We start from the raw sequence: 25,720 nt of genomic DNA on the forward strand, positions 1-25,720 counted from the left end.
AGGCTCGAGGAAGGTTCGTTTCAAAAGGGTGGGAGGACCGGAAGCCTCGTTTGAAGAGGCCCGGAAGCCTCTTTTTAAGAGGCTCGGAAGCTTCGTGTTTAAGAGGGTAGAAGCTTTCTTTCAAAATGCTCGGAATGCTTCTTGCAAGAGACAAGAGAGTTGGTAAGCCTCCTTTTAAAAAGCATGGAAAATCTACTTTCAAGAGGCTCGGAAGCCTCCTTTTAGGAGGTTCGGAAGTTTTCTTTCAAAAATTTTGAAAGTCTTCTTTCAAGAGGCTTGGAAGGCTTTCTTCAAGAGGCCCGGAAGCCTCCATTTTTAAGAGGGTCGGTCAAAAGGGGTCAAAGCTCGGAACGCTTCTTTCAAGAGGCTCGAAAGGTTCTTTCAAAAGGCTCGGAAGGCTCCTTTTAAGAGGCTTGGAAGCCTATTTTCAAGATGCTCGGAAGCTTACTTTCAAGTGGTTCGGAGGCCTGCCTTCAAGAAGCTCGGAATTTTTTTTTCATGAGGCCCAGAAGCGTCCTTTCAAGATGCAATGGAAGCCTCCTTTTAAGTGGCTCGAATGTCGCAATTCAAAAGGCTTGGAATCCTCTTTACAAGAGGCCCAGAAGCCTCTCATGAAGAGCCGCGGAAGCCTACTTCCGCGAGATTCGGAAGCTCTTTTCAAGATGCTCTGAAGCCCTCCTTCAAAGGGCTTGGAATTTTTTTTAACCGTTTGTTATAGAAATCTGAGAACAAGATCAGATTTACGGCTCGCAATTAATCCCGGAAAGTCATCAAGTATCCCTCCAGAAGATCCGAAACACTTGGGGAAGTGAAGTATTACAGCCTAGAGCATAGTTTCCCAAAATAGTGTGTAAACCATATTAAAGGGTGTCGCGACCCGCCAACTTTAGGAAGCTATGGCATAGAGAACTACTTCTTCTCCTACACTTCTGTGGGAAATTCTAAAACATCGAACCACCCAGGGTCAAGGGAACGCCATCTAAGAAGTTCGTCAAAATTAGGTACTTGTCTCTGAAATTATTCTTTCAAGAGGCTTGAAACCCTACTTTTAAGAGGCTCTGAGGTCCTTTCAAGGTGCTCAGAAGCCTTCATTTAAGTAACTAGAAAGCAGCAATTCAAGAGGCTCGGAGGCCTCCCTTAAAGAGACTTGGAAACCTTCATTCAAGAGGCACACAGATAGAAAAATCCACTGAAATTTACACTAAAAATCATGCACATAAATGGAACACCATTATTAGCGTAATTCCACGCAGGATATAGCCTAAATGTATACAATATTTGACGTGAATCGTAATTATTGCATACAAGTTGTAAGCAATTTTGTTAGGAAGAGGACCATTTCAGCGTAGAATAGCGCAAAATTTTCATTATTTTTTTCTGTGCACGGAAGGTTCCAATAGTCATACTGTCCTGGAAGCTTGATGTATAAATTTAATGTGAATCGGAAAGTTGCATGGAATAATGATAATTTCAGACCATTTCCAAGTCCATTTTCTATCTTTGTTATGTGTTACTCTCATTTTCATTTACTACAAAAAATAGAGGGTATCACATTTAATGCAAAAATTGGTACAAGCAAAAGAGGTACCTCTCAAGAAAAAGGTAGAGAACCGCTGAAATAAACAAAGCTCAAAAGTGATTTTCTATCCATAAATTCGATAACATCGAAACAAAACTGAACCATACATATGTTTCTATATATTTCTTTATCATTATTTTCATGCTGTTTGTCATGTTTGGCAAAAGCTACAAATAGAATCAATGTTGCTGCCGATGTTTTGAGAACGAGAATTATTACACTTTCGAGTACAAATAAAACAGAAGGAAATTTTTCGTATTTTGCTCGAAAGAGCTTCGTATCTATCCTAAATTTAGATTTATTAAGAATTTCGAATGCGTTTTACTCATTGATTGTCGTTGGAATTCGCACACGTCATACGAATTTTCAGTCCCGGACAGGGTTTCGCTCTCAATAAATAACGAACAACGATAAAAGAGAGAAAAAACCTAGAGAGAGAAGAGAGAAAAAACAGAATCGGATAGATAGATAAAACGCTTTGTTCTCGCCCACATGACGTTGAGGACCATATTTCTTCGCATAGTTGTGTAAAGTAAGTTTAAATACATCATCAGACCAGATGAGAACCTTTCTAAAGGATTTTTTCCATGGAATATGGCCCTGGCCCTGTTCCATGGAGAGGTGCAAAGATCGCATACCAATATTTCGTCTTTATTCTGTCAAGACTTGGCCGACGAAGTACATGATCTAAGTAATCATTCATTGTGCAATTTACTGATTCACGGAGTATCAATCACAAATATGTGCCGTTAGTCTGCGCTAAGAAACTCCTTAAACTGGACGAAATTTAGAAAATTTAGGTGTTTTTTTTAGGAAATTTAGGTTTTACGGATGAGTTAAAAAGTATTTCGTATTTCTTACAAAATGAACATTCAGAAGAGGGAATTTTATTTTAATTTGTCCTAGATACCTGCCTATTCCTAACCGTTTGTTATAGAAATCTAAGAGCAAGATCAGATTTACGACTCGTAATTAATCCCGGAAAGTCATCAAGTAACCCACCAGAAGATCCGGAACACTTGGGGAAATGGTAACTTCTAAAAATACAGCGCAGAGCATAGTTTTCCAAAATGGTGTGTAAACCTTATGGAAGGGAGTCGCAACCCAAAGTGATGAACTTTGTACTATCTTAAAAATCACTTTAATAAAGATTAAAAAAAAAAAAAAAGTCGCAACCCGCCAACTTTGGGAAGCTATGGCATAGAGAAGTACTTCTCTTCTACACTTATGTGGGAAATTCTAAAACATCGAACCACCCAGGGTCAAAGGAACACCATCTAAGAAGTTCGTCAAAATTAAGAACTTACCTCCCAGGTGGGTGGATATTCTCTTCGGATGTTTTGTTTACCCTAAGGAAATAAGCTGGATATTCTTAGTTCTCTAGGATGAATTGAAAGGCTTCTATGTATAATGACCTACGATCAGAGCGTGATGCTCCTTTGGTTTTGCTTTCACAATGCTGCAAAAACCGATTACCGATTACCGAGTCTAACGGTTTCAAATTGAAAACTCGGCGTCATTTAGTAGTCCTGGTGTAATGGTTAACATTTATTTCGGAATTCCGTTCGCTTTATTTCTTTTTTAAACTTAACAATACAAAGCGAAATAATAAAATCTTATTATTCTCATTTGCTAAGCTTTGCAAAACTCCGACAAATTTCGATTCACCTCGAATTTTTAGCTATCGTAAAATAGTTGCATCGTCAATACAACAGAGCGATCAGTTAACTTGTTGGATAAGAAAATAAAAATGCCTCAAGGCCTAATCGCATTGAACATTGAGAACGGGAGGATAATGTATGAAAAAAGAGGACATGTCCTTCCAAAGGATACCATCTGGTAACCTAAATAAATACAACTTGATATAGGGGGAATGACGGCTTTGGCAGGTTTTGTTCTATTATTGTCAGAGGGGTTTTTGTTGACCAAATTTTATGAAATTTTGGCCACAATATTCTATGGTATGCCAAGAATGTTTAGGCCGAATTTGAGCATAATTGGTTATAGAAAACCACCCTGCCAATAATAGAACACAACCTGCCAAAGCCGTCATTTCCCCTAACTTTTCTGAAGACGGGATACATTTTTTCCAGATTATCATTCTGTAGACATGTTGAAGCTCCTGATGAACCATTTTCTGTCTACGTCCACGTTCTAGTCTAGCTGCTGATGCTTTACGCGATGATTGGAACGCGGCGGCAAACAGTTCGTTTCGTTGCATTATCGCGATAACGATTTACCACCACCGAAATGCCGACTCATACGTCGCGCGTCACGAAAAAGGTAGACATACGACGGAAAAAAAAAATAAATATAGGAAGGAAAACATACTGGTTTTAACGCCGTTTACTGGTTGGTTTGCAATCGTTGAATGCTTTCGAAAGTGAATTTAATGATGGTAACAGTGTGTATGTGGGGGAAATTGGAATTCAGAAGGAAACTGGAGAGAGGGTCTGTACCTGCCGGAAACTTGTATAAATAATAGGCCGAGGTATGCAATATTGGGAATTTGAGCAGTAGGTAACAAAGACAATTGGCAATTAGTACAGCGGTTGGTCATTCAGGGAAAACCTAAAAGCAAAAACATTGAAATGAACAATTGGAGGAATTACCATAAGAAAAACTAATTTTAAATGCGTATATATGATTGTTTTGTCTGTTTATACGCAGAAAGTCGCAGATGCAATTCGAAGTCCGTTCATTTCCTAGATTGTACTTAAACTGTATTCCTGATGTCCACTGCTGTTGATATTGAAGAGTTCTGTAGAAATCAGTAGAACCAGAAATGCCCTGTTCTTTAGCTATTGTTAGAACAACAAGTACACTGACCCCACAATCATGGGTCACACACTAATATGAGTCATTTCCATTTAAACAACATGCAAATTGGAGTGCCTATTAATGTTACAAGGTGACCCATATATGTGGAGTCAGTGTAAGTATAAACTTGACTATTGACAAAATAAAGAAAAACTTAAACACAATATTGTCTATAAGAATGAATTGATTCTTCCCTCAACACTTAACGCCAACAGGCTATATCCTGTTATATATCCTGTATCCCTCCACTTACAGGCAGTACTTTAATGAAACAGCATTCGAATAAAAATAAAAATGGGTAGATTACGGTCGATGATTTTTTTGCACTGTCTACCATTTAAACATTGATTTTAGATTGGTATGACAATATAATTTGTCTAATAAAATTAATTAATACTCACAAAAGAACTAGAGAAATTCGTTGTCTTTTTAAAATCCTTCACTGCTTCATACCTGAAAGTGAAACATAAAGAGAAATCTGTATTAGTATCCACTGAACACAAACAAAACTGCAAGATGGTTAAAACTAAAGCATGAAATACGGCCAAGTCGAGCTCGAAACAAAACTTTCTTCCAAAAAATGTTGTGCATCCAAAAAGTCAAAGCCAAACTCGCCCACAGGCATAAATTAAAATGATATTCGAGTGTCCCAGTTCCGGAAACAGGTTCTCCACAGCTCTCCAGGAGACCTATCCTAACATTCGATGACACCACGCGCAGTTAACGAGCGTTGGCAAATTGGTCAATGACAGTCACCGTACGGTTACTATAGCCTGGCAGCCAGAAAGGCGCAATCTAATTAAATATAAATTTGAAGAATCAATCCAGCGTCTTACAGTGGACACAAATGATGAAATACATTGGAATCGCATAGAATGCTTACCATTTTGATATTAAAAACAAATGTATAGAAAGCACTAAAGCAGTTAACAGTTATAAAAACATTGCTGATCGTATTCTGCAAATGATTTGATTTTGCCACCGCCAGTCCATGGCGAAGCGTTTATAGACGAATGCCGTTGTTGCAACACACATAACAACCAAGTATCGCGTATGGTGGATGGAACTTCGTCATGCGGACACACTACGCCTCAGCGACAAACGACGAAAACACATTGATGATGGGACCAATATCTCCTCCAGCGGTGTAAATTTCGAAAATAAGCTTCTTCATACATAAATGATTATCTGAAGAGTATAAAACGCCACAACACAAAGAGAAAATCTAACCAATTGAATTCCGCTGCAACACGTGTCTTCGGTTCCAACTACACTAGGTGTAGGAATTTACACAAGGAGACAATCTCTGTCGGCCGTAACGCGATGGCCAATTGAACCTCTTTACTTTCAATTTCATGCCGTGAATTAGAAATGGGCTACCGTCGACATCAGCTAATCATGACGTTCCATGATGAGGAACTATTTATGGGATCATGCCGCCAACAATGTCTGCACGCGACCACAAATTTGTATTTATGCTTTTTTTTCTAGGAACGTGTGAGACTGTACGGACAGCTCAATTGTCTTGATTGCGGATGGTGCCCCTCGTTCGCCGTGAAAAATGCTCAGCGATTCATCATGGGAAACATTTATAAAACGATTAACGTAATGAATGAATGAATGCGCGGCAATAGAAGTAAACCCATTTGTCTTGAGGCAACATCAAAGAAATGAGGAGTGAATGTTGGGGCTTTTAGATTGGAGGTTATATGTTAAGTACCGATTATATTGGTTGGGTGTCAAAACACTCGTAAAAGAATGATAGAAAGCAAAATGTCTTAAGTAGCAATGTTGATGATAGTCCAGTTTTGAACTGATTTAGAGTAATAAATTAGAAGTTAGAAGTGTTCTCAATGTACACGTTTCGGAAACTCATATTTTCAGTCATTAAAGATGCCGGTCACATCCTTACGGTCATATAGAAAGGGAAGGACAGTTAGTCCGAAGAGAGTCGTTCGTTTGTTGAATGAAATTTTAAAACGTCATTTACAGATATCGAGATTTGCATGTATTGTACAAAACCGTTGACTTTCCACTACAAGAAAAATATTATGCATGCTCGATGATTTCAGGCACTTAGATGGCACGGAAAATCTGCGTACTGAGCAGAAACACGATCAAACGCGCACTTACGGACGTTACAAAAAAAAACTCAATTTCAGTACGATCAATCGATCTCCAATGCCCCAATTAGTTGGATAATTTGAAAAATTTCCGTTTTTCCGCACTTCACGATACCTCGAATAGCTTACCACTAAAGAGTGATTCAAATTTTGTCTGTTTCACTCCTTCATGCTTAAACGATGACATTTGTTATTTAAAAAACCTTCCCAAATTTTTGGAGCATTTTTCTTGTAATTTGACAGAGCACGCGCAGTCTGAAGTTTGAATGAAAATTACTATGAAAACAGCAACTTTTGTGAAAAACCGGTCCACAACGTTGCTCATTCGGCACTCTAAAACTATATGGATGTGTTAAAAAAATTCAGCAAGGAAACAGATCGTTTTAATGCTGGTATAAACGATTTAATGCTGGTAAGAAAAGTTTTAAGGAAATACTAAATTGTTTATTTATTTATTTTCAGACTAAGGCCGAAGTGGCCAGTGCAGTGCATGAAAGTCTTCTCCATTTTGCTCGATCCTTGGCTGCACATCGCCAACCACGCAGTCTGCGGAGAGTCACTTGATCGATTCACCATGCTCGTTGTGCACCTCGCCTTCTTGTTCCCGTTGGATCGTTGTCGAGAACCATTTTCATCGGATTACTGTCCGACATTCTGGCTTTCTTCCGGTTTCGCGGTGTGAACGATGGTTCTTCCAACAGCTTATGCAACTCGTGGTTCATTCGCCTCCTCCACGTACCGTCCACCATCTGCACCCCAACATAGGTGGTATGCCGCACTTCACTTTCGAAAACTCCAAGTGCGCGTTGGTCCTCCACGAGTATCGTCCAAGTCTCGTGTCTGCAGAGGACTACCGGTCTAATAAGCGTTTTGTAGATAGTCAGTAGATACTAAATAGTTGGAAATTCAATACAAGTAAAAGAGTAACATCAATATCATTATTAGGCATTTTTGTTTTCTATTTAACATACAAACCTAAGATCGCTTCGCAACAACAATTTACTTTTAGGTTAGGAAATATTCTATGAATTAAAGGAATTAATTTTTTTAAATAGATTTTCTGCCACCTCACGAAACGGTATTTCACATAAGTGGCGATTCAGGTAGAAATTTCCAAACAATCTTTTGATGACGCGTGAACGAACGAAGTACAACCAAATTAGCTTAAAATTTAGAAAGATTCTGAAAATGGCAAATACAATCCTTTAAGCGTAGGGGAGCGAAAAAGTCAAAATTTGAATCACTCTGCTGGCCACTCTATATTTATTACTAAACGAAAGTAGGCTTGGGACAACTATTCAGTGAATACAATTCTTATGGGCACCGCTTTATAAAACAACATGCTTTGTCATAAGGATGAATTTAATCTCCAAGAGACAAATATGTGTAGAAATACAACATGGGACAAACAGTTGCCAATGGTATACTGAACAAAGTGAGAATCTTTGAATGTTTTCGCAAAATATACAACAAAATATATCGTAATGGATAAAAAGCAGGGTTCATAATGCTTACTCAATCTCAGGAGCACATGATGCTCCCTCGCGAACATTTTCGGTGAGAAATCGCTTTTCGGGAAAGAAAAACGGCCTGGAGAGTGATAACCATTTTTCGCTCACTTCGATTGCTGCCAAACGTTGGTTTGCTATTTTTCTTTCATATTCGAATCTTTTCGCGGCATCATAAATGTAAATGGTAGTAGCTTATGTCGAACAAATAACTTAATGCTTTTATACAGATAGCGTGGTGATGTGGCTAGAGTAAGCGCATCCCCACAGTTATTATTGTTACTATTCTGTGTTCGGATCCCGGCGTGGCTAAACAATTTTGTAATTGTTCTGCGATAATTCTCGCGAAAAGTGAGTGAAAGGTGAAAAGTGATGAAACGAAAAAGGATTTTGATTTAATATACAAGATTTTCGTTTATCTTCCAAGGCTAAGTCTAGAGAAAAGATTGATGGGTGAAAGATGATTCTCAACATAAACAACGAAAAAAGATTTCCCCTTGGCCGAAAAAACGCTTGCTTTGGTCTCATTGAAACGAAAAGTCGAAACCCTGATAAAAAGTTAAATCACCAAAAATTGGAGACAATTATGCGTATAAAGGCAGTTTAAGAAGACTCAAACATTGGTGGGGTTGCTCCATAAGCAGGTACACTTTTGCGAAATCTACGGGATAAATAGAGAACCTGAAGAATAATTAATCGAATAGAATGGTAGAAAAGTTCGCTGATTTTCATGAGATATCAATCATATTAATTATCAATCATAATATTATATCAATCCTACTCTCCCTTTCAGTTTCAGTTCCGTGCTCAAATTTCTGATCGAGTGTAGCTTGTTGCATAACTTTCTGTTTATTACTATTTTTAAACCAATCTTAGAATCGATGGCATCCGTCAACAACCTATAAAAAAAGTTAATACACCATTGAATATTTACACGATGGTATTAATTATATTTATGACATCGGTTTCTATATGCTTTTTGTGCCACCGTGCTCGACAAAATCGCCCAACACACGGCTCTATCACCCATTCTTAGTCTGCTGGTTTCGTTCGGTAGGCAATCATCATATTATAGATCTTTCTCTAGCTCCGTTATCGCAGTCAATCATACGATGACCTAGTCCATCTGAATTTCAAATCTTGACATCACTGAGGTGAACCAGCTCAGGGCTGCAATCCTCCATAATAAAAAAGCGAAATAAAAAAATCCTGACATTTAAAATTTAAATCATGTAAATCAAAACGGCTGTTTTTAATCACATGATGTTTCTGCCAGACATGTCTGGGCATCTGGGTTCGAATCTGTTCACTAAATCCCAAGGTCATTTTCGATGATAGAACTAAAATTATATTGTTAGGACCCAAATTACGTTTTACCTGTAATGAATAGTGTCTTGCAAAGCTCTCAATTGAATATGATAATCGTAGAAAGCCAAGAAAACACTAGACCAATATTTGAAAAGGGTGTAATAGCCAAATTTTATTCCTTCTGATTCCTCGTGTACATATATAGCTGTATATGATGTCGAAGGTCTAGACCAAACGAAAACTTATTGCTTACGTAAAGTAACAAATGCGAAAAATCCCGAATCAAGCTATGATAAGCCGCTACGTTCACACACATTTGCTTTTGGGAATAATGGTTTTTTGCACAATTTTGTAAGATCAGTAAAAATGTGATGAGCTCGGTGGTCTAATGGCTACCGTTTCTGTCTTATAAGCAGGAGGTCGTGGGTTCAATGCCAGGCTCGTCCCTTTCCTAATTGGCAGTTCTCTCTTAGTTCTTTCTGTGTTCTACGTTCCACCAAAACGACTCCTACTGTTCTAACACTTCCACACTAACTATTCCTATCCCGTGGCACCTATGAGAGGTCGTAGAGTTCTCTGCATCTTTCTTAAGTAGGTGTCCACCTAACCATCCTTCCCTTTCCTCAGCATTCAAAGGACGTGGCTAGGACAGATCTCGACTATTGAAGAGTGTATTGCTTCCATCTAAGAGATGATGATTAGTCCCAAATCAATATCTGTGGTAACGGATGAAAGTGATGCTATTCTCGTACAATAGTCTTGGCTTGCACAACCTACGAATTTGTGCGAATAGCTCAATGCTAAAGCTAGCTGTGTAAGACTAGTAAAAAATGCATCATACCTCGTAATGAAACGTTTTCAAAAGAATATTTAATCATGCAGAATATCGACCATTCGATCTTGTTACAGTTTGCGAAGAATGAGTATTTTTCTGCCAAGGATGAACCGTGAAACTCCGGAACGCAATAACTAGTCAGGTTAATTTTTATTTCAATAGCAATCAGTGCGATTTGGATGAAGATGATAAAGATGTTATCTTCTACACAGTAGTGATGAAAGTCAAAACTTTAATTACGAAGATAATTTTAGTTTAGTTTAGTTAACCAATTTAAATGATCTAAATAAAATAAATCATTTCTGGTTAGCAAGGATGGACTATTTTGTACTAACTATGTATTACTTACAAACTTTTCGGAAAGTCATAACTATTTGATAAAGCTAAGTTAGGTTTGGGGCCCTCCTTAGCCGTGCGGTAAGACGCGCGGCTACAAAGCAAGACCATGCTGAGGGTGGCTGAGTTCGATTCCCGGTGCTGGTCTAGGCAATTTTCGGATTGGAAATTGTCTCGACTTCCCTGGGCATAAAAGTATCATCATGTTAGCCTCATGATATACGAATGCAAAAAAAATGGTAACCTGGCTTAAAAACCTCGCAGTTAATAACTGTGGAAGTGCTTAATGAACACTAAGCAGCGAGGCGTCTCTGTCCCAGTGTGGGGATGTAATGCCAATTAGAAGAAGAAGAAGAAGAAGTTAAGTTCGGAATACTATCAGCTTGATCAATTTTATACTATTACAAAAACATTTACGATAAATTTTCATAACAATTTAACAAAAATATCAATGTATAGGGGAAGATCCCTCATCGCCGGACATCTCCCAATACCGGACACTTCCCAAAACGACACTTCCAGAGGCCCTTTCACCATCTTATGGAATACAAACGAAAGCTTTTGAAAAGTCTTTTACCTGCATGGAATATCAGATCCTCAAAAGTAATGTTGGCGGAGACCAGGCGGTAAAATACAACGCGACACCGGGTTGTTAGCAGCACATGAAGACACATACGATTTTGTGATGCGGTGCAAACATTCAATGGGTTTGGCTCACTTTCGAAGGTTTGAGTCAACAATATTTGAATCATTTGAATGCATTCTGATTATGCAAAGATGGTCAATATTATCCATATTATAAATAACGATCATGATTTGTTACATATATGATGTTACTGTGATGCAAAATCAATTTCTGTATCCGGTCCCGAGCAAAGCCTGAAAACATAATAAGAGCATATAGAAAACATATTTTGATTTTGACATCAAACTGAAATCATAATTTGTTTTCAAATAAATGAATAATCATGATTGATTATTACATATTTTGATCTCATTTTGCTGTAGATTTCTAAATTGTATAATCTGATATCAAACCGTGTACTTATTTTGTTATTGGAACCAATGTCAAATTTAATTTTTGATTTGCTCTCATCGATAGCAGGAATAGTTTTCGATTTGATGTCACAGTGAGATTTTTCTGCTATACATTATGTTATTTTAATCGTTAAAACGACCAAAAAGATATCAAATTAAGTAATCATATTCGGCGATTTCACAACATCAAAACAAGTTATCGATTCGCTCTCAAGCTTTGCTCGGGGTAGCTGGCCCCCAGGGCCGGACAGTGAAATTATTCATGTAACCAAATGGCCATTATTTACATCTGTTAAACTTGCTTGAATTCAATTGTTTCTTCTTGCTGAAGCATCAGAAAGCCAGAAACGTAAATTCAAGATAAAATTGAAAAAGGTGGGAATTTTGATTAGGATGTAAGAAATGTAACTCGAGGGACAAATAAACATTTTAATATCTACAACTTACAGCAAGTGATAAATATTACTATTCTAAATGATGTTTGATGTCTTTACACATGTTACAGAAAATTGGTCATTGTATGAACATGATGCAATTGTGTACGGTACTAGGGGATATTTTTCTGAACCGTAAAAATTTTCACCAAAATTCATCATCGAAATACATTGTCGAAAAACGTGTTTAAATGATCAAATTCGGATTGTTTGAAAATATTTCGATAAATTACTTATCTGTCCGGAAACTGTGGGATCTTCCTCTAAAATAGGGAAAAGATCTATTTGGATTGGTCCAACAATTACGTTATCACAAGAAAAGGTTTTTCCTATCCTCTACAAGAAAGCATTTTACTGAACTGTAGTTCAAGTAAATTTCGTTTCTTTAACAGGAGAATGATTCTAAATTCAGCCAAACAACTTACTTATATTTATTGAACGGCTACGCAATAGATTGGTGATAGCTGGACATCGCCCAGGATGGAGGTCGGGGTGTATAGGACCCAACGGTAAGTGAAAACAAGTAGGGGAACTGCTCCTTAATTTCATACCATGTACCCAAATCAATACCATTCGAAAACAAAGAATTGGTGCGCAATTTGTTTTATTTCTCATTTTTGAGATTTTTTTCAGCAGTGAGCACGCCGGATAACAACAAAACACGACACAAATTGAGCCTAAATTGCCTGTTTTCCGAATGTTATTTATATAGGAGCATGTTATTAATAATGGAACAGATACCCTAAATTGTTTGCTGATTATGGATCGACTGTATGTTTTAATTATATATTTATTGAACGACTACTCAGTCTTCTAATTTCACATCAAGTTTTTCATTTACCCAACGTTTCGACAAAGGAATTGTTTTTTTTTTTTCATGGGGAAAATATGTCTGTTGTTTGTCGTCGTACGCTTAGTCTAACTTGAACCGTATGTTTGTCTTATTGTCCGTATAGACTTCGGATGCACTTCTATCACTTTTTTGCTTTTTTATGGGTGTACACTCCGAGTGAAGCAAAGGGCCGACTTAAAAGATCTCCATCTCGGGCGATGTCCAGCTAACGACTTAACATGTTGCCTAGGGTAGTTCAAATTTCAAATATGTTCTAAAATTCCAACTCCCATATGTTTATTAGCATCATTTTGATAATATAGGAGTCCTGGCAAAATTTCAGGCAATTCGGTGGCCATTTAGGGGTGGCGCGATGTCAATTTATGTTTATATTGAAATTTGTTTGGGAAAAACTTTAAATTTATTCAAGTCTCCCTACAACTGTCAAATCGTGCTAATTCAAATAAACATCCCCAATCTCCCTTTTTGGAATCTATATAAATGAGACCTCCGGATAACACATCAGTTATGAGTGGATTGAACGGTTCTATTGACAGTGTGAATATGAGATAAATGGCTAAAATGGTGTAATTAGCCTTACCGTAGCAGTGGAAATATAAATTAAAATTAATGAGTTACCCACTGGTTGAGCTCAAATAGATTCCAAAAATAAAAGTAGGGGATGGTTTTTTGAATTCATCACGATTTAAGAGTTGTAGGAGGATTTGAATAAATTTTAAGTTTTTCCCATTCAAATTTCCATATAAACATAAATTGACTTCGCCACCCTAAATGGCCACCGAATTGCCTGAAATTTTGCCAGGACTCCTATATTATCAAATGATGCTAATAGACATATGGGAGTTGGAAATTTCGAACATTTTTGAAATGTGATCTGCCCTAATGTTGCCAAGTTAGATTTTGGTCGACTTGCTACGCTGCTATGAGCATCTGGGTCTGCCTTTGCTGCGATGTCCACTTGGGTTCGAGTGCTCGTTCACAGATTTCGGGTCTGCCCCTACATAAAGGTGTGGCCGACATAGCTCCACTTTCGTTCCCGAATTTCAGTTGCCATCGGCCTCTGGTGACAACGACGATAGAGCTCGTTGTTTGATATCCAGTTGTGAGACCACCAGGCATAAGTTATGTATCGCTGGAATTTGTTAATAAGCGCATGCAGCCTTTAAGCGGTCTCCACTTATCGCCGTATTTAGAGGGGGTGGTTTTCTGCTGGTGCAAGACCCCGGGCCCCCGCAAAACCTTGTGTACCAAAGTGATCAGTTTTATCAATTATCAATTTTGATACATTCAGGGGCCCCAAAAAATGTTTGGACCCGGGCACCCACAAGGAAAAATTCGGTGCTATCTCCACTGATACACACCATGCTTCGCTAGCGTATGGCAGTACACGGTTAGATGACTTTACCCATTAATGGGTACTATGTTATTGTTGATATTATTCCCACCGTGAAAAATTCACCCATTTTCTTGAAAAAGCGCCACTACCCATTTTAATGGGTAGTTTGGGTGAATTTTTCACGGTGGGAATAATATCAACAATAACATAGTACCCATTAATGGGTAAAGTCATCTAACCGTGTATAGATTGCATGTTGGAATTAAAAATTCGGTTTTTGGCCTGCTTTTTCATAAGAAAATTATTTTGAGCTTTTTAGTGGAATGTCTTCACTTGTCATAAGACGAGTTAATACAATCCCATTGAATTCCTCCACTGGAATTCAATGGGATTGTATTAACTCGTCTTATGACAACTGTTTTTTCAGTTATTTCTTAAACTCGTAAAGGCAACCTTTGCTTTCTTGATCCGTGCACGTATGTATGTCAGTACCGCCGTCAGACGTCATTTGGCTACCAAGATATTAGAAGCTTTCAACATTTTTCACTGATTGCCCAACTACTATGTGTCCAACGATTTGATTTTGTTGAGGATGATGACTAAACCTGCTCAAGAGTAGCGCTCGGTGAAATCGTTAAGCTTACTCTACAGAGAACTGTTGAGCTAGAAGTGTAACGTCATCCGCCAATTCGCTTAAGTGCTTCATGTTTATATGCTGCCATAGCAGCCCGCTTTTTTGTTCATGGTCAACCGCGCCAAAATCTCGTCGATTACGATGAGGAACTGTAGCGGAGATGGAATACATTCTTTCCTCACATCAGCTACGACCCTGATGGAATTGGTCACGACTCAGTTATGCAGCACCCTACACAAGAAGGCTTCGTAGCTGATGATTTTCGTCTCAGGGCGCCCCAAATATTCTCGTGATTGAGAAGGTGGAAAGCTTTTTCAATGCAAACCAAATGAAGAGACTGTTGAAGTTCGGTGACCTGCTCCAGATTAATACGGAGCGTGACAATATAGTGTACACAGGATCTTCCGGCTCGGAATCCGGTGTGCTGCCGCCGGAGAGTCGCATGGACCTTCTTTTGAATCCGGGCTACAATAACTTTGCATATGTAACTTTGAGAACGTATAAAGTATCTCGGCTGATATACGATCGACTCCTGGGGCTTTGTTCGATTTTATGCTTTGGATACCCATTTCAATTTCTAGCAGTGGTAGAGCTTCGGTTATGAGACGTACTGTACGTCGTATCCTAGGAAGATCATGCCGAGGTGGTGGTGACCTGGCTGGCAGTTGAAAATGTTGTTTGAAATGCTTGAACCAGCGTTTTAGCTGTTAATGGGGTCCCAAGTAACATTATAAGACAATTAATTGCATATTATTCGGCAGCTCAGCCTTACGAAAACCATTTTTTTGTTAAATATCTTGGCTGTGCATATGCACAGCATATGTTTCGAAATCGACAAATTGATATGAAATTTGCGAAAAAGAATCCACGTGTCTTGGAGGGACTCGAACCATCAACCTCCTACTCTCTAGATAGGCGTGATAACCCCTACACAACAAGACTACTTAAAGGTCTCGTTTGCGGAAAAGCCATCAGAATCCGAGTACCAACCTCCACCGCGGTTAGCTCTCTTTTTTGCAAATTGAATATTTTTCGGATGCTTGATTTGTCCAATCTCCACATGTGCTTTACTTTTGTATATCCACAGTCAAGCGAGTGCACATTGTTTATTAAACGAGAGGACCGCACTCCATGCCCCCCAGCAACGGACTGGGCGGAATGGTATAGAATGCGAATCAATCGCACTCTGCTGTGCCAAAGGCTTGCTTGGTTAAAGCATTTGATGAGTTTGATTGCCTTACGTAAGCGGTCGCGTGTACTCAGACGACTAATGACGGTGGAAGACCGACACTTGATAACAATTAATTGCATATTATTCGGCAACTCGGCCTTTGAGTGGTCTTGTTGTGTAGGGGTTATCACGCCTATCTAGAGAGTAGGAGGTTGATGATTCGAGTCCCTCCAAGACACGTGGATTCTTTTTCGCAAATTTTATATCAATTTGTGCATTTCGAAACATATGCTGTGCAGTCAGTAGCTGACCCTCAGGCGCGTCTTTCACAGGCATCGTTGCATTTATCTTCGCCCCGATTAAGCGTCTTGAGAAATCGTAGAGAAGGCAAATGTCCCGGTTGCTGCAGCTTTCTCTCCTTCTTCGACGAGAGAATCCGTCCAAGCTCGCTTGCCCTGTCGACATGAGCATCTCACATCCTTCTCCAGAGCCTAGTATCGTTGACGGGCTAAGACTCTGGCTCCTCTGGTATTTCGTCGCTCTATCGCACCTTTGGCTTCTCTTCACTCTTCTTTCTTCCTCCAGGTTTAATCGGTGATCCAATGTTTTCTCCAGGCGCGAAGTTTGCCCAGATTATTCCCGCTAGTGGCGATGAAGACGTTCCTGAAGGCAGTCCATTGGTCTTCCACGTTGTCACCAAACAGCCAAACAACAGTTCAGTCAAATCCAGCAAACGAATGATTTTCAATTTTGTAAGAGCTAGATGGGTTTCAAGATCAAGCCGCTTGATAGAAATACGACTGAGTAATACAGGCCGGACCGACGCCACTATATAATGTTAGCTCTAAAATCATGAATCAATATTACAATTTCAACTCACAATACGTGATCAAATACGTTCACCGGAATATATTAACACTCGAATAGTGATCATTGAAGATTATGTCTGAAAAGTACTACTGAAAATATTAGTTTAGTACCCTACGTTTTAAATGACCTCGTTTTTAAATATATCTATGAAAACAGATCAGATACAAAACGATATAACGGCATCGATTCACAGCTTTGTTGAATTAGTAAACGATACTCTGTTGCATATGTGCTAATCAATTTTCGCACACAATAAATTTTACATTTCCGTAATACTGTTGCGTGTCAATGTCGGTCGTCTTATAACACTAGTGATGTTAAAAGTTTCATACAAAAGTGCCGGTTACGGCAAGGAGGATTTCAGATTTACAAGCGACGCAAAGAGGATAAACGACCTCATTTTTACGGACATGGGAAAATATTTAAAAGAGCATTTTATGTTAGATGATGATCACAGTTTTGCCCACATCCGATAAGATTATTTGGTATTTACAAATCTAACTACCTAATTCCACCATAACTTCACATCCGGACTCCATTCACATGATGCCACCCATGAATAACATACCATAATCTATCAAACCATTACTCTAACCATGAACCGATCTTTCAATCATGAATCCTTCATAATTTCAGCTAACCCCCCTCATACGCACCCACTCAAAGAACCGAAAACCGATCGCTCGCTCTAACCACTGCAAGTCACATCACAGCTCGCTCGAGACCAATCAACGCCAGGGCTCAGTCTGATCTGTTGAAGCGAAGGGTGAGTGGCACTACTACTGTTGGCGAACTATTCTCCCGGATGTTCAGACCAGGACTAGAGAGCGCGCTCGTTGGAAGCCGATCGTGACCGTAACAACGTTGACCATTGTATCACGTTGACCGCAGATTCACGGAAAGGACGTACAAGTACAGTACCGAGAGCCCTAGATCCTTAACCAGAAAGTGCGTAGATCTTAGATACTAAGTACTTCGATATCATCACACCCAGGTGGCTACTTTACTAATCTACTGAGTACTAGCAGTCAGCGCTTGCTAAAACGAGGTGTGCACACAGGAGCTGTAGCTATTGTTCGGCAGATCCGGAAGAGCTTCTGCAGCTCGGTGAACATTCATGCCTTTCAATATACGGGACTTTCGAGTGAGTTGAGTGAGTGGTGTTTTCTCTCATGTTACTCTTTCGGGAATGGTGTAAGGGTTTTATTTATTCTGCTTACTTATATAATTTGCTATGGTTTAAAAGATTGATCTTTATTGTTTCAATTTTGATCTTTTACATTAACTGATGACAAACAACTGAATACAATATAAAAATCTATGATGAATCTGTCTATTTTACACTTTTGTCTTTCTGGTACTACTTATCTGATCTGGTTTTTACAGAGAATATTAATTCATCAACAGTTTTTTTTTACTATCAAATCCTAAACCTTCGTCGTTGGGGATATGAGATGTGCGTTGTGCGAATCCTGATAAATTAAATATGGGATTGCGATATGGAGCACTTTTTTTACATATAAATATTCTAAGTTATTCGAAGAGAACCTAAGACATCAGACATCCATACAAGACATGGTCGAGTTTCACATTTTGCAAACCTGATCCGAGCCCGATTTATCAATTTCTTTCAAACCCGGATCGAATCCGGTATGAAAGTTTTATATTCCCAAACTCGTGCCCGACCCGAACCCGAAATAATTTAATTATTTAAACCCGATCCCGTAAAATTCAAAATTGATTTCTTCTGCTTTTCTTATCATCGAAGCCTAAAAAACGAACAAGCCTCAAAATTTACAAATTCAAATAAATTCATTTCTCAAACCCGAACCGACCCGGACAATAAAGTTATAATTCTATACAAAGAGCTGCTTTTTTTAGAAATGGTCGAAATATATTTTTTGCGCTTCTATCGACTTGATTTTATAAAAGTACGTAAAATATTCAATGGAAAAATTATACATTAATTATTTTCTAAGTGCTGCTTTTTTGCCTTTCGCGTATTTTACATTGGTGGATTGCAAATATATCAGAGTTTTTCCTGAAACAAACCGATATAAGGTACCCCGGGGCAAGTGAAAATATGGGGTAAGAGGGTACTATGGCTGCCAATTAATCGGTGAACGTTTTTAATGGTAACAATGTTCTAGAAAGATGAAGCAGAATTATTAACGAATTCGCCTGACCCAAAAAAAAACGGAATCAAAACCATTTGCGGCGCAATACTAATGGTATTGTTTAATCATGACTTTAAACTACCGGCAAAATCTATTACTTTTATTTTAATTCAACGAATTTCCAAAAAAATAGTCGTTTCTAAATTCATCATTGATGTGGAAGGTGAATATTTTGAGCAATTAAATAATTGTGTGACATCAAAACGATTTAAAGTTTTGATTAAAGCCAAAATCTGAAATTTTCACTTGCCCTTAAGTTTTAACATGCATGGGGCAAGTGGGACATATTTGAAAAACATTTTCGATAGAGCCATTTTACCTGTTTTTAGATTGTTTTCTAGTGAAAAATAACTTCAACACTCATATATCATATGGATCTGAATCAAATGCAGTTGATATCGTTGGTTTCGTTGTTAAGAAGTGGTGTACAGTTGATTTACCAAATGTGTATTTTACTTTCTGGAAATTATTTTCCTCATGGAAAAGAGCAATGGTTATAGCTATGCTAAATTTTCCGTTTACAGTACAAACAATCTATTTATTCTACAATAGATCAACAGGTTTTTTCTTGTGTTTTGTTATTTTTAAACATCGCATCAGATTAACAGATTTTCAGATAAATAAATAGCCTAAGACATAAATTGGCCATTTCGTTCTATTACAAATTTACAACACTGCGCATCGCATGAATAAAAACGTTCCTTTTGAAGTTCTAATTTATGTAATAATTTGTGTTCTAAACAGAGAAACATTCATTCGAAAAGTGAACATAGATTTGCTCATCTCTTCCATCTAACACATTTGGTAAGAAAGTAAGCTAATGGAAAGCCAGACAAAAGCTAATTAAACAGTAAACAGGCTGTTGCCTTGTTTTTATATTTGCTAACATTGTAATCCCTTTCTTTTTGCCAAAAACAAAAGTCTGACAAGCAATAAACCTCCATCTATGATCGGAAATACTACGACTCAGAAATTACATGAACATTATATCTGCATTCTTCAAATTAGTTTCGTCCGACAGTATAAAACAGAATAGGTCCCACTTGCCCCGTTTGAAGGGGTAAGCGGATCTCACAGGTAAATTTATTTATGTCACTACCAATATTTTTGTAAATGAATAAATGGCTTACAACACGTATACACTTCAACAACGGAAGCATATAATGATGTATCCGTGGTTAATGTCCAGAAATACCCTGTTTTCTAAGTATGCGTTAACGATTTTGCTGAACTAGCGTTTTTTTAGGTCCCACTTGCCCCGGGGTACCTTATTCAAATGCCTGTATCTTTGAATGGGGGGAAGCAGGGTTTCATTTCTCCCTGGGTTAGATAAAATTTTTCAGCATTTTTAAAGAGGCATTTCGTACGAGAAAATTAAAATGATCAGTTTTAGAAGAGATGTAAAACCGGAAATTCCGCCCCACTAATCAAAAACAAAATGTTTAGAGTAATTCGCCTGCAAACATTATACTAACACTCCTGTTGTGCGCCGTCGCAGCCGATATTTTTGCATCGTCGTGCCGCTGACGTAATTCTTTTAAACAAAAAAGATTAAATAAATTTCATACAGACAAACAAATGTATTATTGCTGGAACATTTCTGAGAATCTTGTTTAGTTTTCGTTAAATGTCGTTTAGCAAATAAACCCAAATGACTCGCGAAGAATAACGACAGGTTTTTTGGTGTTTCTTTTCTGCTTCACGTGCGAGTATGAGAAGTAAAGAAATCCAAAAATATGTTCGCGAACATTTTGTTTTGGCAACTTCTCGCTTTGGAGAGTAAGTTCACAAATTTCCACCACTGGACAGTTCCTTGGGCAAAAAAGCGCCCACACAAAGTATAGAGAAACGAGAAGGTTAATCCATTCGCAACCCACATTCATGAAAAGAATAAAAAAAAACATAGGAAATGAGCCCATTCAACCAGTGAATAGCTGTGGGCGGTAATAAACAATAACAACAGAAACACACATAAGGAGTACGTCCAAGCGCATGCCACATGCCATCAAAATTTCAACCTCGACTCATACGACGGCAAACCTGACATACCTAAAGTCAGGGAGTCACAGTAGCCTCGTGGCCGCCACCTTGAACATGAATCTACTCACTAAAGCATCGTGTTACAAGCAGTTGGGGCGCTAGGGCACGGTTAAGGTGACGACGGAACGTGCGGCTTCAACTAATATGTAGGTATATTTCACTTTTCTGCGTTTATGAGAGTTTTTAAATTGACCTCCACGTTGCCGAGGAGGTAAACATTTAAAACTGGTGTTTTATAGCTGAACACATTAAAATATCTGTGCAATACGTCATCCTTAGGATGTGACAGCGTCCAAAAACAACAGCCGAAAACTTTCCGACTAAAGTCCCGTTGCAGACATTGAACTTGGAACCCGCATCCAAAGATAGGCGTACAAGGTACAAGAGATTGAATATGATAAAAATGAATAAAGCATTGGATCATTAAAGTGACGACATTTTTGCAGCAAAAAAAAGTGTTAACAGTTAACCAGAAAACCGGAATCACACCCCTCGCGCTCGCAATAAGTGTGCCACAGACTTTCCGTAGCTGGCTATAAGGCTGATTGATTCATTGTTGCCTTTTTATAGGGGAGAACGGTCCATAATGCACCCCTTAAGCTATTTCGATGTTTTCGCCCATATAAACAAAAATATTCAACGATTGCAACGTATAGGTGCGAAATTTACAAACCCAGCTACATTTCGCAATGATCTCCTATTCAAAACAATAAGGTTTTCATGATTTTCTAACGCATTTAAAAAATGTTTTAAAAATAGGCCTGGGGCAAAACGCCCTAATAGTGGTCTAAAATGACTCAATTGCATGTAAAATGATGGTGAACGCATGGTTGTTTGTTTTTTCTTAATGCATTGAACTGAAATCTTACGGATGTGGTGAAAGAATAGCAAATCGTAAAATTTTAGTGAATATGAAGGGATTTTGCTTAATTTTTCCAATGGAGCTCAATGATGGATAACTGATTATGAATTGTAATGGTAATACGCGTTCAAAAATGTAGTACAACAGATTGTATGAGTGATTTTATGAGTGAGGCCATTTTGCCCCAGGGGTGCATTTTGGACCATTCTCCCCTACATGTTATATGTAGATTTCAGCTTGCTTTTGGGTCTTTGGGATAGCGATGATGTGACGATTCCCGTCGGTCGAATGAATGTTCAGACCAACTCGGATCTGTCACTATCAGTCGCCGTGGGATCAAGAACCGAGATGGAAATACTCACACCTCGCTTATCCAAAATATCATAAACGGTATATCTACTCTTAAACATCCCGTATTCGTTATTTGTGTGAAGCGGATCAATATCGAAAATGAGTCAAAATTTAGTCGCAAAAAACAATCTCTTTTGCAACTTTGCATTGTTCCTTGCACCAAATAGGATTCAATTCTTAAGAGGAGGTTTCGGTAATTTTTACCCAAATTTTATAGTTTGTCAAGGCATACATAATATGGATGAATCTCACTGGGATAACTGTCCATGAATTTTATAATACGAGCTTCATTTGCTTCATTTGATTGTGATCAATTTCTGCAACCTTTCTCTTAATCCTCAGCTCAATGTGAAGTATCTTGTGGAATGATAAATCTTCGATTTTCAAACATTGCGCTTACAAGCAAACTGCACTGATAATAAAGGTCAATTTCTTTTAGTATTTTTTTCACTCAATTTTGTTTTTTTGTCTTTCTCGTACAACAAAGTTGTACCGAAAGGCTATGCACTCCGAATACGAACTTTTTATAGAAGCCTCGGAGACCCATAGTGTCATATATCGATCGACTCAGCTCGACGAGCTGAGCAAATGTCTGTCTGCTGTCCGTGTGTATCCGTGTGTATGTATGTGTACAAAAGCTAAGAAAACATTAGACAACTTTTCATATAGTAATCCTTAACCAATTTTCTCGCAACAAGTTTCATTCGACAGGGGGCAAAACCTAGTTGATCACTATTTAATTTGATAGCGATTGACCACTGGGTTTAAAAGTTATAAAGAAAATAGTACATCGAACCATATTAGCACCATATAAGGTTGGTGTCTTGACTAAATGCGAGAAAGGCAGTAACACTGCTCGGTGAATTAATTTGGATTTTTTATTTTTTCAATGGTGTTTTGTTTTAACAAGATTACCGCTTCTAATTACGGCTGACTGCGATCTTGAATAAACGATGACTTAAATATAGCCAATTAGATTATTTAATATATTCGAGCTCAATATCGCGGAACTGCACGCGGAGATTAGGCAGTGATGATTTGCCAATCGAAATACCAATCTCCAATGGAACATACCTAGGAACATACCAGCCTTTTCCGGTCAACAACATATAGGGGAACTGTCCCGATCTCCATCTCACTGAACATATATTCATCTGAACGTGAAACAAAGAAATACAGCACCAATTTTGTCGCTTCTTTTTGTCAACTTTCGTGCTCACTGCTGAAAAAATCACAACAATAAGAAACAAATCAAATTGCTTTCCCTTACTCTGTTTTTGATGGGAGCCGGAGCAATGAGATGAATACCAGGTGCAGTTCCCCTATAACATCACGAAGCACATTGACTGGGGGCAAATATGCTGAGGCAATTGTTAACGATGAACAGCCGGTAGACGAAATTCCATCGAATTGATTCTTAACAGCATTCTCCAGGGGTGTGCTTTTACGAAACACTCTTACATCCTCACCATGGCATGTGACTCATTGCTCACCCCAAGTAACAATATTGTTTTTATGGCACATTTGAAGAAGAGTGGAAGCACTGATTGTTAAAACTAAGTATAATTACAAAGTGCTTTCAATACCTTAATAGACTTGCCACAAGTCATGCTAAAATTGTCTGGGCAAAAAAGTATCATCGTGCTAGCCTCATGATATACGAATGCAAAAAATGGTAACCTGGCCTTTTTTTTTGTTGGGGCATAGAACCACTGCGTCCTTTGAGTTGAACTTTTGTGGTATACCCCTGATTACTATTAACTATTCGCATCTTCTAGGTTGATCACCATTTGTCAAGTAAACAACCTAAGACGCGTATTTTCCCAGTCCGGTATAATTGAGTTAATAAAACCCACTACCTTTCCAGGATTTGCAGTCCAAATATCTCCTGGTTGCATAAAGCCACTATTTAGAAATTTAGATCTACTCTTGTACAATGCATCACAACTGCAAAGCAGATGTTCCGAGGTTTCACGTTCCATGTTACAGAAACGACAGATATCATTCTGAATCTGGCCAATATTTTTCAAGTGATATCTGCTCGGGCAGTGTCCGGTTATAACCGGTTATTAGGCCAGTGAAGGTGCAAAGAGCTCTCTTGCTGAGCTCTTAGAGCTTTTCGGTTACTTTAACATTAGGAATTATAAATCTCTTTGATTGAGCACACTTTTCGGCGACCAACCAATTGGTCATCAACCTTTGTGCTTCCCAGGATTTTAATTCCATTTACATGGTACAGTATGATATACCACAGAAAGGTTCTGGGCCAATAAACTGTGTATTTGAACCTCGTTTCGCAAGCTCGTCTGCCTTTTCATTACCTCCAATGCCACAGTGCCCTGGAACCCAGTACAGATTTACGGAGTTCTCTTGGCTTAGCCGGCTTAGAAACCTCACAGTTAATAACTGTGGAAGTGCTTAATGAGCACTAAGCTGCGAGGCGACTCTTTCCCAGTGTAGGGATGTACATGTAATGCCAATAAGAAGAAGAATTACATTCATGATTCTCTATGAGATCGGAGAGGAATGGATTCAAAATAAACATTTCAGCAACTAAACATACCTATCTCTGCAGTATAAACCATTATGTTAAAAGCTTTTGAATCCAAGATGTGCAAAAAAACGACTTGCACTTTAAAGCAAAACTAATAAAAAATGCAAAGCCCTTCAAAATATTGCGGAATTGTGAATGGAAAATTATTATAGCAATCGAAACATTCGTAAAAAATAACGAGAAAAATGATAGTAGAAGGTAAATTATAAAGTATTTTATATGTTATCAAAGAAACTATTTCAATTAGTTTTTAATAGTTACAATTTTATGATACAATTTCACTTCATCAGTATTTTCCCCAACATTTCCCAGTATTTGTTTCTAATTTCTAATTTTATATATAAAATCCAATCTATGTATGTATGGTATGTACGTTCGCTAACTACTTCTTAACCACTTGACCGATTTCAACCAAATTTGGTACACACATTCTCTATCCTCAAGAGAAGATAACAAAAGGGGTGGGAGGATCATTTGGAAAAGGGGGAGAGGTGGTGGGAGGGGTTTTGTTTAGAAAACGAACAATTCTGTGTAACTTTCAACTCCAATAACCTATTTGAACCAAATTTTGTTCACATATTCACTGTGATGATACTATCATTTAGGAGGGTAATTTGGGAGAATGGGAAGGGGTATGGAGGGAGGGGTATTGTTCCGAAAACGAGCAATTCAGACCCCTGGACCGATTTCAACCAAATTTGGTACACACATTCTCTATCCTGTTGTCTTTAGAATACGAACATTCAGAGCAGTACTGAGATTTTTCTTTTTAATTGAGAGAGGTCACGCGATATTTACATTTTATTCACTCCCGTTTGCATAGATTTTTCTTTTTAATTGAGAGAGGTCACGCGATATTTACATTTTATTCACTCCCGTTTGCATAGAAAG

At 38.2% G+C, this 25,720-nt stretch overlaps 2 protein-coding genes and 1 long non-coding RNA gene across 16 annotated transcripts in view; 1 reads left to right on the top strand and 2 right to left on the bottom strand.

Annotated features, from left to right (window-relative positions):
- Window positions 1-4,854, bottom strand: part of LOC134224973 (uncharacterized) — an 89,269-nt gene extending 84,415 nt beyond the window's left edge. Inside the window, exon 1 of the long non-coding RNA XR_009983126.1 lies at window positions 4,801-4,854. This is a non-coding gene — a long non-coding RNA (uncharacterized LOC134224973). The remainder of the gene's footprint in view (window positions 1-4,800) is intronic.
- Window positions 1-25,720, bottom strand: part of LOC134223873 (flotillin-2) — a 619,172-nt gene that overhangs the window by 294,548 nt on the left and 298,904 nt on the right. The gene's annotated exons all lie outside the window — the stretch shown is intronic.
- Window positions 1-25,720, top strand: part of LOC134224970 (glucose dehydrogenase [FAD, quinone]-like) — a 58,741-nt gene that overhangs the window by 26,723 nt on the left and 6,298 nt on the right. For 2 of the 6 annotated variants that reach the window (XM_062704670.1, XM_062704666.1), the window contains one exon: window positions 17,482-17,998. The exons of 1 other annotated variant lie outside the window; for it this stretch is intronic. The gene's annotated coding sequence lies outside the window, so the exon portion shown is untranslated. The remainder of the gene's footprint in view (window positions 1-17,481; window positions 17,999-25,720) is intronic. 3 more of the 6 variants (XM_062704668.1, XM_062704669.1, XM_062704671.1) reach the window with 3 other exon arrangements.

Source organism: Armigeres subalbatus, chromosome 3, assembly GCF_024139115.2.
Source record: "Armigeres subalbatus isolate Guangzhou_Male chromosome 3, GZ_Asu_2, whole genome shotgun sequence".
Taxonomy (NCBI): Eukaryota; Metazoa; Arthropoda; class Insecta; order Diptera; family Culicidae; genus Armigeres; species Armigeres subalbatus.